Here is a 12,410-nt window from a genome sequence, read left to right as displayed (position 1 = left end):
TAGAATAGATTCATTTTTTCTTTTTATTTTTTACATCGTAACTTTGAAGAAATTCCCTTTTTTTAAATTTTTTAGTTGTAATTTAGCTTCTCCTTTATCTAATTTAATTGCATCACAAGATAATTAAAATGCAATTAAAACTAATTCTTACATTATTGCCATTTTGAACTAAAACCAGGACTAGCATTTACATTTTTTCCATTAAAAATAACCCACTATCGGTATCTTGGGTATACATGTTAAAAACAAAGGAGGTTTTCTTTTTAAATTTGTCTTTCTATTTTATTTACTTTTTCATTTATTATTTTTGGGAATATTCCCATTATATTAATTATTCCAGTTAAATAAAAACAGTTTTATTAAGTTTTAATTAAAACTATTTTTTAACCTTTTTTATTAAAATAATTTTAATATTTGTTCATTTACTCTTGATTGTTAACTTTTAGTATTTTATACAATAAATCATAAACGGTACTTTATCCTGAAAACATTTTAATGAAAAATAAAAAATTTAATAACCACAAAGTGTACTTGTTTTGTCTTGATATTGAACATTGTTGTATTTTACATTTGGTATATATTTTATTATTCTTTCGGCGGAGAAGTCCAAATGGATCGAAATACATATTATTTAAGTAACAGACCCAATGTGTTCCAGGACCAATAGAGTCGTCCAAATTTATAATTCCACACTCGTCCTTACTTTTAATTTTAATAAATTATTTTTTACTAAAAAACAAAAATCCCCTAAAGTTTTTAATTTTTTAATTGGTTTACCCATTGTTCAATTTAAAAGTTAGATATTGGTTTGTTTATAAATTTTTTTTTTTTTACTATAGGAATTCGTCTGTAAGGTCTCCGTTTGAAAATCAATCTGTATGCCCTGGCCATGTCCCTTACCACTTAACAAAGATGTAATCAAAGGTATCCCTAGACTAGCAGCCAACATACCTAAAAAGCCGCCCTTTTGTTTTTGTTTTTGTTTTAAATTTTAAATCACTCCAGATCCTACTAGTGCTTTCTTTGATTAGGTGTAAGATATGGTGATATCATATTTCTCTTATCTTTAGCTACCGAAATCATACCATTCCCAAGTAATTTACTGACACCAGTACTGGCCAGCCTGAGAGGGCCCGGATGCCTAGAGGGCTAATATTTTTGAAGCTATTTTGCTGCCATTGGAAGAATTGTTTTTCCTAACAAACCAGCCAAAGCTCCTAAAAATCCCCCATTTTGACTTGGGACTGGACATTTGTTTTTTTGAATTTTAATTTTTTCTAATCCCTTCTTATTTGCAACAGCTTTTTTAATTTGATTAATTTGTGTTTTTGTTAAAAGTAAAGAAAGTTTCCATGTAATTGTTTATTTTTTTAATTTCTAAAAGTATGGGGGAATTTTATTATTATAAGCTTGTGCTAAATTTTTCTTTTGTCCATCTGAAAGGGTTTTAACTTTATATTCAATATAATTTGATACCATTATATATAATTTATATTTATTTTATTTAAACAAAAAACCAAGTTCATTTCCAATTGTATTTATTCAACTGTTTCCTCATATAATACAATTGCCGTAAACACGATATTAGCTGTGGTGGAATATTTAAAATTTAGCTGTTAATGTAATATGCTTAGGATCTTCTGTTATTATTTCCCTTTTTATATTCCAAGTTAAAATGAAAAAATCCAAATAAACTATAAAAGTTTGATCTATTTAAAAGACTTCCATTTGTCTTATTATTTTTTTTATAATAATATTAATTACATCATCATATATTCTTGATATACTTGTGTATTCTGTTTCTGGATAAAAAACACCATTACCAACTTAAAGACGACAAGAGCTCAAAGTGCAATTTTCATTTGCTGCATTAATTTTAAAGTATCTAATAATGTGGATTATGTTTTGTGAATTACTTTTTCAGGTCGTTGTAAATAAACAAATACATGTTGTGGTTTTGTTACACCAGCCGTTATTCAAAAGGGTTTATATAGTTTGTTGTGTGTCACTTGATTGCGTCACCATTTCCCGTAGGTATGACCATCTTGCTTTTGTAAATCTTTCAGAAATTAAATTAAGTCCAAATTCATTGAAATTAAACGTGGAACCCATAAAATTTAAATTTTTGTTACAATTACTCTACCAGCATCAGCAGCATTAGCTCTAAAAATTAATTCATCATCATCTGTCAGCTGCAGTGTTATTTGAATTTTACTTGGAGGTATAATATTAGTTTTAAACCCTGAAAAATGAATAATTATTTAATGGAATCTTAGCATTTACCTCTTTACCACCCTGGATTGATAACTTCCTAGAAGCAAAACCACTATTTTATCCAGCTTGATCCTTCCTGCTCTCAGCAGTAGCAGTAGTATCTAAAAAGATAAATTCATTTGTTCCAGTTGTTCTTACTTTAAACTTCAGACAATTCAACCAAACTTTTTACATTTACTACCTTATATAAATTTTTACAATCATATACAATTTTTCCATTTTGTTTAACAACTAAAATGATCAATTAATGAAGCGCATTTTTTAATTAGGGCAATTTGATTTTCATAATAATTACCATTAGCAAGTTTATTTTTCTTTAAAACTTACTTCAAATAGCATTAAACCAATCAAAATATGAGCTTCTATCATTAATTGTAAAATGTATCCGTTTTTTTGTTTCTTACATTATTTCCCAAGACAGATATTAAGGCTGTATCTAATTGAATAGGAGTTAATTTATCTTTCACAATATTGTTTTGTTCTAAACATGTATATATTTTATATTATTTTATTTTTTTTTTTAAAGTTGAAATCTTTAGTTTTTATTAAGTTAAAACTTTAGTTTTTATTAAAGTTAAAACTTTAGTTTTTATTAAAGTTAAAACTTTAGTTTTTATAAATTAATCTGTTAATACGTTTACGTGTCCCAGATCCTGACAATATTCTATTTATTCTCATATGAATATCCTCCTCTTTATCATTATTATTTTTATTATTTTTACTGTTATTCTTTTCTTGTAATTCCTTAGCAATTAAATTACCAACTGCCGGAGCAGGTTTCTTTTTAAATTTTTCAATAATTTTATTTACAGCTAAATTTCCAACTTCTGTTCCAACCTTTCTTGCTCCACTTTCTAGTGCTGCTTTTCCTGCTGTTTCCAAAGGGTTTTTTTCCCGCTGTGCTAATGAAGATGCACTCCACTTGAAACAATTTCGTTAAAGTGTCAAAGATACCTGTTCCGTGTATGATTTCTTCTTCGGTCTGAGCATCAACATAAATAAATATTTCCCTTTTTTTTTGTCATAAACTTTCTTGTACATTATATAAACTAAAATTTATAATTTCATAATTAATTATTTTCTTTTAAAATTAGTGTAAAAAATTGTTTCAACCCATTAAAATTAATTATTCTACCAAATACATCTGTTCTGTAATATATATTCTAATTGAATTTATAATTTATTTATTAATTTCGAATATCCAACTCTTTGTGGTTTTTTTTGTAAATGGATAAGCTCTTGTTAAATCTGCAGTACTTAAGCATAAATAATAATCACTGAAATTTCCATCTACAAGTGAATTATCAATAAGATCACAATGAATGTAAATTGTATCCACAGAGTTAGTTATATTTGGTGTTGTAGTTCCCCCTTCAGTATTTTCCAATTGTTTTTTCTTAAATTTCCCAAACATGTATGAAAATTTGACATTCTTAAATCCAACATAAAATTATCATGAATTGAAATCAAAATCTTTAAAATACTTAAATCAAATTCCAAACTTATTGGAGCAATGTCTGATTTATCAAATTCATAATCACCATTACTTATTAAAGTTTCCCTAATTTTAATTATTAATATCTGTGTAACTGTAAGAACCATTTGTAAATATTGATATCTTTCCAATCCTTTCCATTATTTAAAAGAATTCTTTTATTATCATATTCATCATAATATTATGCCAAGAGTAGGTCATAGTGTTAATACTATCCAACCAACAAACATAAGTTTTTTTTTTATCTAAAATTAAAGAACGACTAAATCTAATTGTAAAAAACACTCGGAGTATTTTTGTTATCACTTTAACTGTTTCAGAACTTAATACTATTTTTTGTTTCCCTTTATATATTCAAGAAAAAAATTTTTTATATAACATTTCATGTTCTTTTGGTAAGAGTGAATTCATTTTTATAGTTCATCAATTATTCTAAAAACCTTCATTTTTTAGTTCTTCATTATTATTTCCAGCATTTAAATTGAACGACAAATTAACTCCAACTCATTAACCAATTCTTTTTGGATTACATGGACAAACGCATAACCTTGTCTCTAATTACTTTTTTAAATTTCATAGATCTTTTATTTTATAGGTAATCCTGACTTTTCTGTAAATTCTTTAAATAGTTTTCTAGAATGAATTGAATTGTTTTTTATTATTGGGTTTTATCTTTATTAATCAAATCAATCAAATCATATCTACTCAGTATTAATTACTTCTTTTCCAGTTCTTTGATCCTAAGCAATTAATTTGTTTTGACCATAAAGTTTATTTAAGTTAATAATTAAATTACCATATTGTCCATTTGGTGAAACTTTATATGGATTCAGAACCTTTGGTTCTTTTTAAAAAAACTTTGTTTTTGATTATGATTCTTATTCCTTTTCCATATATTTTCCTTGTTTTAGAATATCATTGATTACTTCCCTATATTTTTTTAATTATCCGATTAGCTATAATTGCTTCCTGTTGCTTTAAATCCAAAATCTGTGGGATTTTTCATTCTGGTTATTGCACCAGATTCATTACCAATTTTTTTATATCCTCTGATACATTTTTTATGATATCCTCTACTTCTTCCTAGTCATTTTTTCATTAGGATTTTCAGATTCAGTGTGAAAAAAATCAAACACTTCTTGTGTGTATAATATTGTTTTTCATCTAAAAGATCTAAATCAATTTCTTTATTTAATACCTCCGGATCAAATTCTTTTTGGGCTTGCTCCAATTCTTCTTCTAATTCTTCTGATTCTTCAGTTATTCCATCTTTTTTCTTCCATAATCTTCTAATCTTTTAAGTTCATTCTTGAGGAACCCATCCGACAGATTCATTTTTGTTTTTTTTAGATTCATCTTGTATTCCTTTAGTTAATTCAGCAATACCTTGTGTCAGATCTTCTGATATACTTTTTGGAAGTAGCGCTATTTGTTCCTTAATTCCAGGTAAAGCTTTTAACTGACTTGATAATTGTTCTTTTTGAGGTTTCTATTTTTTTTAGTAATTTTGCTTATAAATTTCAGTATACATGTCCCCATTTGTAGCTTTTTTAAAATTTTTTTTCTCATTATTTTTCTCTAAGATCTCTCATCTTTTGCCCGACTAATTTTTTTCTTATTTTATTTCATTAAGTTTTGATTGCATTTATATTTTTAATGTAAGGTAATGTAAAAAAATGTTAAGATAATGTAAGATAACGTAAGTTTAAAGTAAGTAATGTATTATTATTATAAAAGGAAATTCCAAATTATGATACCCAAAAAATGATAAATCCAATAACTTTAACAACGTTATCCTTTTATGCCGGATTCATGTTTTAGAATGTTAATATGTGGATCTTCTGGATCTGGAAAAAACAAATACATTAATGCATATACTCCGAAAACCTCTTATATATTATGATAAATTATACTTATATGCTAAAAAAACCCAGAACAATCTAAAAATCAAGATTTAATTAACCAATTAAGTCAAATTTGCAAAAAAATTTAAAGTAGAAACCCAAATTTAAATACTTGAATATTCAGCTGATCCTAACCAAATTGAACCTTGTGAGAATCTGAATCAGAAAAACAAAAAAGTAGTAAATTTTTATGATTTAGTATGTGAAGATAAAAAAGTTCAAAAAAGAAATAACAAAAAACTTTATTTAAGGACGTCACAAAAACTGTTGTGTTATTTATTTAAGCCAGTCTTTCTATAAAAAAACCAAAAAATATCCGAATTAACTGTTCACATTATATATTATTTGAAAGTCCAGGTAAACGAGAAAATGATATGATTTTTAATGAACAAAAAAATTAACCCTAAATCTTTTGCTAATGCAACAAATCAAAAATTGATTTCTTATATATTGACAACCAAGGAAGTTTTTTAAAAAAACTTTAATGGTAAAATATAATAATTTTATAATGGAGGTTTTAAATAATATAGAACAAATGAGTGAACCTGACAGTATAAGTAAAGTTAAATTTGATATTGATTTAAGTGATTATGCTACTAAAAAACAATTAAAAAAAATTAAAAAGGAAACGGAATGTATCTTCACAGAAATAAGGAACTTGATAACACAAAGAACAGAGCATTAGATATGGGAGGTAAAAACCCTTTTAAACCTAGGAGATCCAGATAAACCCAACGATGCAGTTTCAAGACGATTTATGTTTAAAAAAGTTCAAAGTGTAATAGATGACTATAATCTTGAAGACATCAAAACTATAAAACAGACATTAGAAGAAGAAGTAAAGAATATTGAAGAATTAACAAAAAATTTTAAAAAGAATTCATTATTTAATGTTGAATTACTAGATAAAATTTAAAAAAGAAATGGAAAGCTATGGTTGTTCTATTAAAGAACTTGAAGAGAAAACTGATTTGACAGATGACAACATAAAAAAAGTATTTCGAGTTAATTTAACATTTATTCACTCAAATTCAAGAATTAAAAGATAGTATGATTAAAACATGAAGGGAAATAAAAGACAAGATTATTGAGGCTGAGAAAAAGTTACAAAAAATGTATCAGTTAGAAATCAGAATAGAAATAAATAAACAAAAATACTGAAACTGAAAATAAACATAAAGATTTATTAGAATTAATTTCAAATAAACTTGCAGAATATAATCTGAACTGGAAAAGGCAGCTTCAAAAAGAGGTGATGATCATGACACAGCATTAGATAACCTTAAAAAGAAATTAATTCTAAAATAGATGACTTTAAAAAACAAATTCGAAATTGGATTAGTATTGTTGACAACCGTCATAATTAAAGTATGCAGACTTAAGTAATATTACAAAAAAATTACAAGAAGATATTAATGAATTTAATGCTAAAGTTGAAAACATAAAAGTGAACTGGACTTTGTAGTTGAAAAAATCAGTTAAACAAGGAGAATCAATCACTGCTAATACTAAAGCAATTAACCAATTAATGATCAGCTAGAAAAAAAAATTTGAAACAATTTTAGAACTTGATTAGTACTGTTGACAAACGTCACAATATAAAGTATGCAGACTTAAGTAACTTACAGGTTTATTACAAAAAAAATATTAATGAATTTAAAGATAAATTTAATGATAAAATTAATGATGAAATTAAAAAAAAAAATAAATGATCTGGACTCTGTAGTTGAAATATCAGCTAAACAAGGAGAATCAATCACTGCTAATACCCAAGTAATTTCTACTAATACCCAAGAAAAATTACAAAAATAAAAATGTTTTTCTAAACAAGAAACACAATTAGCTGAAAAAGAATACTGTTAACAATCTATCTGCTTTTGAAGTTGCTACAACAAAACGACTTTATGATTTAGCTGAAATAAATTTTTCAACTTAAAAGAAAGACAGGAAAATAGAAGAAAGGTTAGAGGAAAATGGGACTTTAAATGTTTCTCTTCGAATACTATAATAACAGTTTTATGGGTTACATAAAAATGAAAAAGTATTTTAACCCTCATGGTGCCTGGATATATTCAATATGAAAATCTGATCGGTCTGAAAATATATAAATTTATTTGAATTAAAACCTGGAATTATTTTAGATTATAAAAAATTTTTTGCAAAAAAACCAAAAACATAAAAATAGCTGTACCAGATGTGCTTTTGAGAGGTGTGTTGTGGTCGAAAAAACCGGAATTTATATAATAAAAAATTAAGATTTTTTTAACGGGTTCGAGCCCTATAGGCGAACCGTAAAAAACCGACTTTAAAAACCCAATATCACATTTTATATTTAGGTGGGGGGATGATAATGATGATGATCCATTTCAATTATTTCCCATTAACATTGTAAATGTAGCAGCTGAGGACTATGACACTGATCAGTTAATATCTATGTATAGAAAAAAATTAAAATTTATTTAACACAAGGGACAATGTTTGACATTCATCCTTATAACGTATTCAACATTTACAGAAGTAAAATTTACGCTTATGAAGGATAGTTACATCAGATTCTACATATCGGATGAACATATATTTAATGAACCTGAATTTTTTAAACAAACTTTTTAGTTAATCTTTAGTTTTTATTTATTAATTATGTGTTTTTATTTAACTGGAATAATTAATATAATGGGAATATTCCATTTCTACTCTCAAAAGCGTATGTTCAATCATGTATATGCCTATGGTATACTCAAACGATTGAGTGATTTTTCATAACATAAAAGTATTATGATATTCAATCATGTGTATACCTATAGCATACTCAAACGGTTGAGTGATGTTTGTACTTAAGTCTTGTAATACTTTGTTTAATAGTTGTTAAAAAATGCAAAAAGCCGTGTTCTGTACATTTATTTTAACCCGACGCCAGGCAGAATTTATTACGTGCACACCCGACGCGGGGTGAACCATTAGTCTTTCCTAAGAGACCCTCATCTGTAGGCTCACCATACAGCGGTTTTTCCTAAATCATCAAACTGCCCGGTTTTGCAGCCAGAATCACCTTCAACCCCATTGTTCGTGCCTCCGAAACCTTCGAAACTAGAGACAAGAACGAAGTAAGGCAATTCAGTGCTATTACAACATTGACGGAAGAATTCTTTATGTGCACAAAACCCGTCAATGTCATAACAGCAGGCTGTAACCCTTAACGACAAGGCGACCCAGTACACAAACCATACTGCAAGCTACCTTTTAAAAAGACAAGGAAGCGTCAGATCGACTTCCGGAACTAAGCGTAACAGAACACGACTCAATGATATAAAAGTTGAAACCGGTTATTATATAGTGTATATTCTTTATTATAATAGTGTTATGGTTTTGAAATTATCATAATTTTTTTTCATGTGTTATAATTATTCAAATTACTTTTTGTTTTTTAAATTTAAAAAACTCCTAAAGTAATTTTATTCTTCCAATATTAATTAAAATTAATTTTTATGAATTTCAATTATCAAAGGGAGATATTACTTGTTTTTTAATAAAAAGGGGGATAGATTTATAAATAACCTGACTTTGTTATATTTGTTATATTTAGCATTTGGTTTCCCGGTCTGTGTTATTTTTAGTTTGAAATTTTTTGTTTCATAGATAAATTTTTAAAGTATTTATGGTATTGTGTACATTTGTGTCATTTCTAATGTCTTTAACAAATTGTTTTACTATGTAGAAGGATTACAAACAAGGAAGTAAAAGAGTTATTTAAACAGAAAATAAAGTGGTCCCAAATTCAACCACATTATATTTTACTTCCGGGATGTTATATTGGCCAAACTTATTCTACATTTTGTCTCTCGGTGTAGTGTTTAAAGTTTTTAAGTGGAAACTATTTTTAAATAAAGACATATGTTTTCTTCATTTTAAATCATCTTTAATTAAATCATCTTTAGTTAAATCAGAGGTTTTTACTGGGTTTAAAACCTGTGGATTTTAAATTGTCCGGCATTGACCAGTCCTGACCAAGGGTCAAAAGGTCAAATGAGGTTATACTGTTTTCGCACAAACAATTACTATACTACTAATCTGTCCAGCCTTTTTGATTCAAAAGTGCTGTTAAGGATCAACGCACCATAAACTCCAATACCCAGTACTTGCACATTGACACAAGAGCACCATAATCTCCAATACCCACCACTTGCACATTGACACAAGCCCAACATGAACAAAAACTTATATACGAACATGGAGATGGTACACAAATGATGAAAGTTTCAAAGCTTTATCTTAAAAGGTTTTGTCAGAATATGAACTGGTACGGAAAACTTAACCAAGGTGTGACGCCGACGCCGACGCCGTGGTGAGTAGGATAGCTCTACTTATTCTTCGAATAGTTGAGCTAAAAACTAAAGTTTCTTTAACTGATACTGTTGTAAAATTTCGGAGATGGTTAGTATGGCATTTTGATAGTTTTCCATTTGGTACACGCTTCGGGCTATGGACTCCCTGCAAAAATTGCTGACAATCGATGTTGCTAAATCGACGCTTTTACTCCTGATGATGTAAATCACTGTTTTGCTGTTTTTTGAAAGCGAGCTTAAATGTCACTACGTAACTTTGTTACAAAATGATAAGTAGTTTTACATACGCAGTGCATTGAAAATTAGTCTGGCTACCGACTACATAATCTATTTTCATTTTTCTTAATTACTTTTTTTATCATTTCTCAATGATATACATCTTGTATTCGGACTTGATCTTTCTTGGCTCTGATTAAGAAAAGGTACATACTTATACAAACTTTAATCAGTCTCACGAGCCAAACAGACTACTGGAAAATGAGCTTAAGGGCGACGATTTGGGCCTAAACATTTCCAATGTTTATATCTATTAGCTAACAAATCTTGATGAATGATAATTTTCCAGGTAATATTTACCTCATATATGTACTATTTAATTAAATGTTTCTGGTTATGTTTTATCACTTAACTAGAGTGTTAATTTCTGTCCTTCATCATATCTTTGCCGGTGTTTATTTGTATCTGATTCGTGTTCCATAGTAATGTCAATGTAATGGGGCATAACGCCTTTTATCAATAATTTTCTAAGCCCTAACATAGCGTGTTGTTTCCTTTTGAACCACAGTTATTATGTGTTCATAACCTTTGCAATTGCTACTGTGTGCATCAGGTATGACCTGCCTGAAGGCGCGCAAAAACTAAGTAGAAAAACATCCTTAACTGTGTTTCAACCATACGGAAGAACATTAATAGTGCCTGATGTTTGTTATTTAGTAACTCGAAATTTCGAGTTACTAAATCGAAATCTCGAGTTACTACGTCGTACTTTCGAGTCACTAAGTCCAAATTTCGAGTGAGTCGAAATTTCGAGTTACGTATCTCGAAATTTTGAGTTACTAACTACAACAGTTTACGTTGATGTATAGGTCCTGGCCATGATTAGGTACCTGGTGTATCCATCGGGTAGCCCTACAGGGTCATATGATTAAGATGACCCGGCAGCGTTTGCTTATAAAAATATCACAATTTAAAACATAATTAAGTCTGGAAGGTTTTTGACCTAGTTTGAGCCCATATGGCAAAGAAATATTGACATACCCTACATGAACGTGTAGTAATGAGTCTGACCAAGATTGGGTACCTGAATAGATCTAGATTTTGAGGAGAGGTCATAGAAGGTGTCCGGGAAGTATTCAAAAATAGAATATTTCACTATTTTGACCATATCTGGAAAGTTTGCGACCTAGTTCGAGCCCGTACCCTACCACCTAAACATACTTACATGTAAATGAAGATATATATCCTGGATACAGTTTGAAATCTGGAGTAGCTCTAGAAGCTATGGGGTAGGTCATACATTGATGTATGGTAGTATATGTTCAAGTCGCTACATGTTTGGTACAATATATAGATATAATGTGTTGTACGAAAGACAGATGGTGTCTTCATGATTTCATTCTCCGTTGTTCCGCGCATGAACAAGCTTAATCCAACCGAGTCTGCTATTATTTTGCTTGCTCGAGTCTTACGCTTGCAAGAGATTTTGTACTGATTTTACTTGTATTACTGATTATGAATTTAGTGTAAGAAAAACACGGATATTTTCGAATCTACAATATGAAATTTTAATGTGACTAAACGGGAATGTAGGAATCCAATGTTTTTTAATTTCCGACAGTTACTGTACAAATTTTAGTGACATATTGTATAAAACACTTCAAGGTATATATCTGCCCCTCAACATGTCAAGAGGTATAATATATGTCTGTTGAAAGTATTCACATCGATGAATATTGGAAGAAAATCATTGCTATTTTCAAGTGCATTTGACTTAAACCATATCATGCTAAGCACGATTGATTATGCTTTTGCGACCAGTGTTGATCATGATCAGCCTGCAAATCCGTGCAGTCTGATCAAGATCTGCACTGTTCGCCATTCAGTCAGTATTTGGTAAACACCCCTTTTAACAGTTAATGGTACTTTCCAGATTGAAAGATGGACAAGTTCATTATAGAAATTTAGCAGGGTAAGACTTTATTAAATCAGTATAAAATTCCCAGTCAAACCGTTTCCGTTCGTTCTGAAACAAGAGCAATATTATAGGACATGTTTCCTGTTAATATTTGTATTCATTTAGACACGACATTTAAAGGTAATTTATTTTTTAAAAAACCCAAAGGTTTATCACCAATTTATGAATTACAGTTCTTATCGCACATTCCTGCGAATACA

Source organism: Mercenaria mercenaria, chromosome 8 (genome assembly GCF_021730395.1).
Source record: "Mercenaria mercenaria strain notata chromosome 8, MADL_Memer_1, whole genome shotgun sequence".
In the NCBI taxonomy this organism is placed as follows: domain Eukaryota; kingdom Metazoa; phylum Mollusca; class Bivalvia; order Venerida; family Veneridae; genus Mercenaria; species Mercenaria mercenaria.
This window is presented reverse-complemented; position numbering follows the sequence as displayed.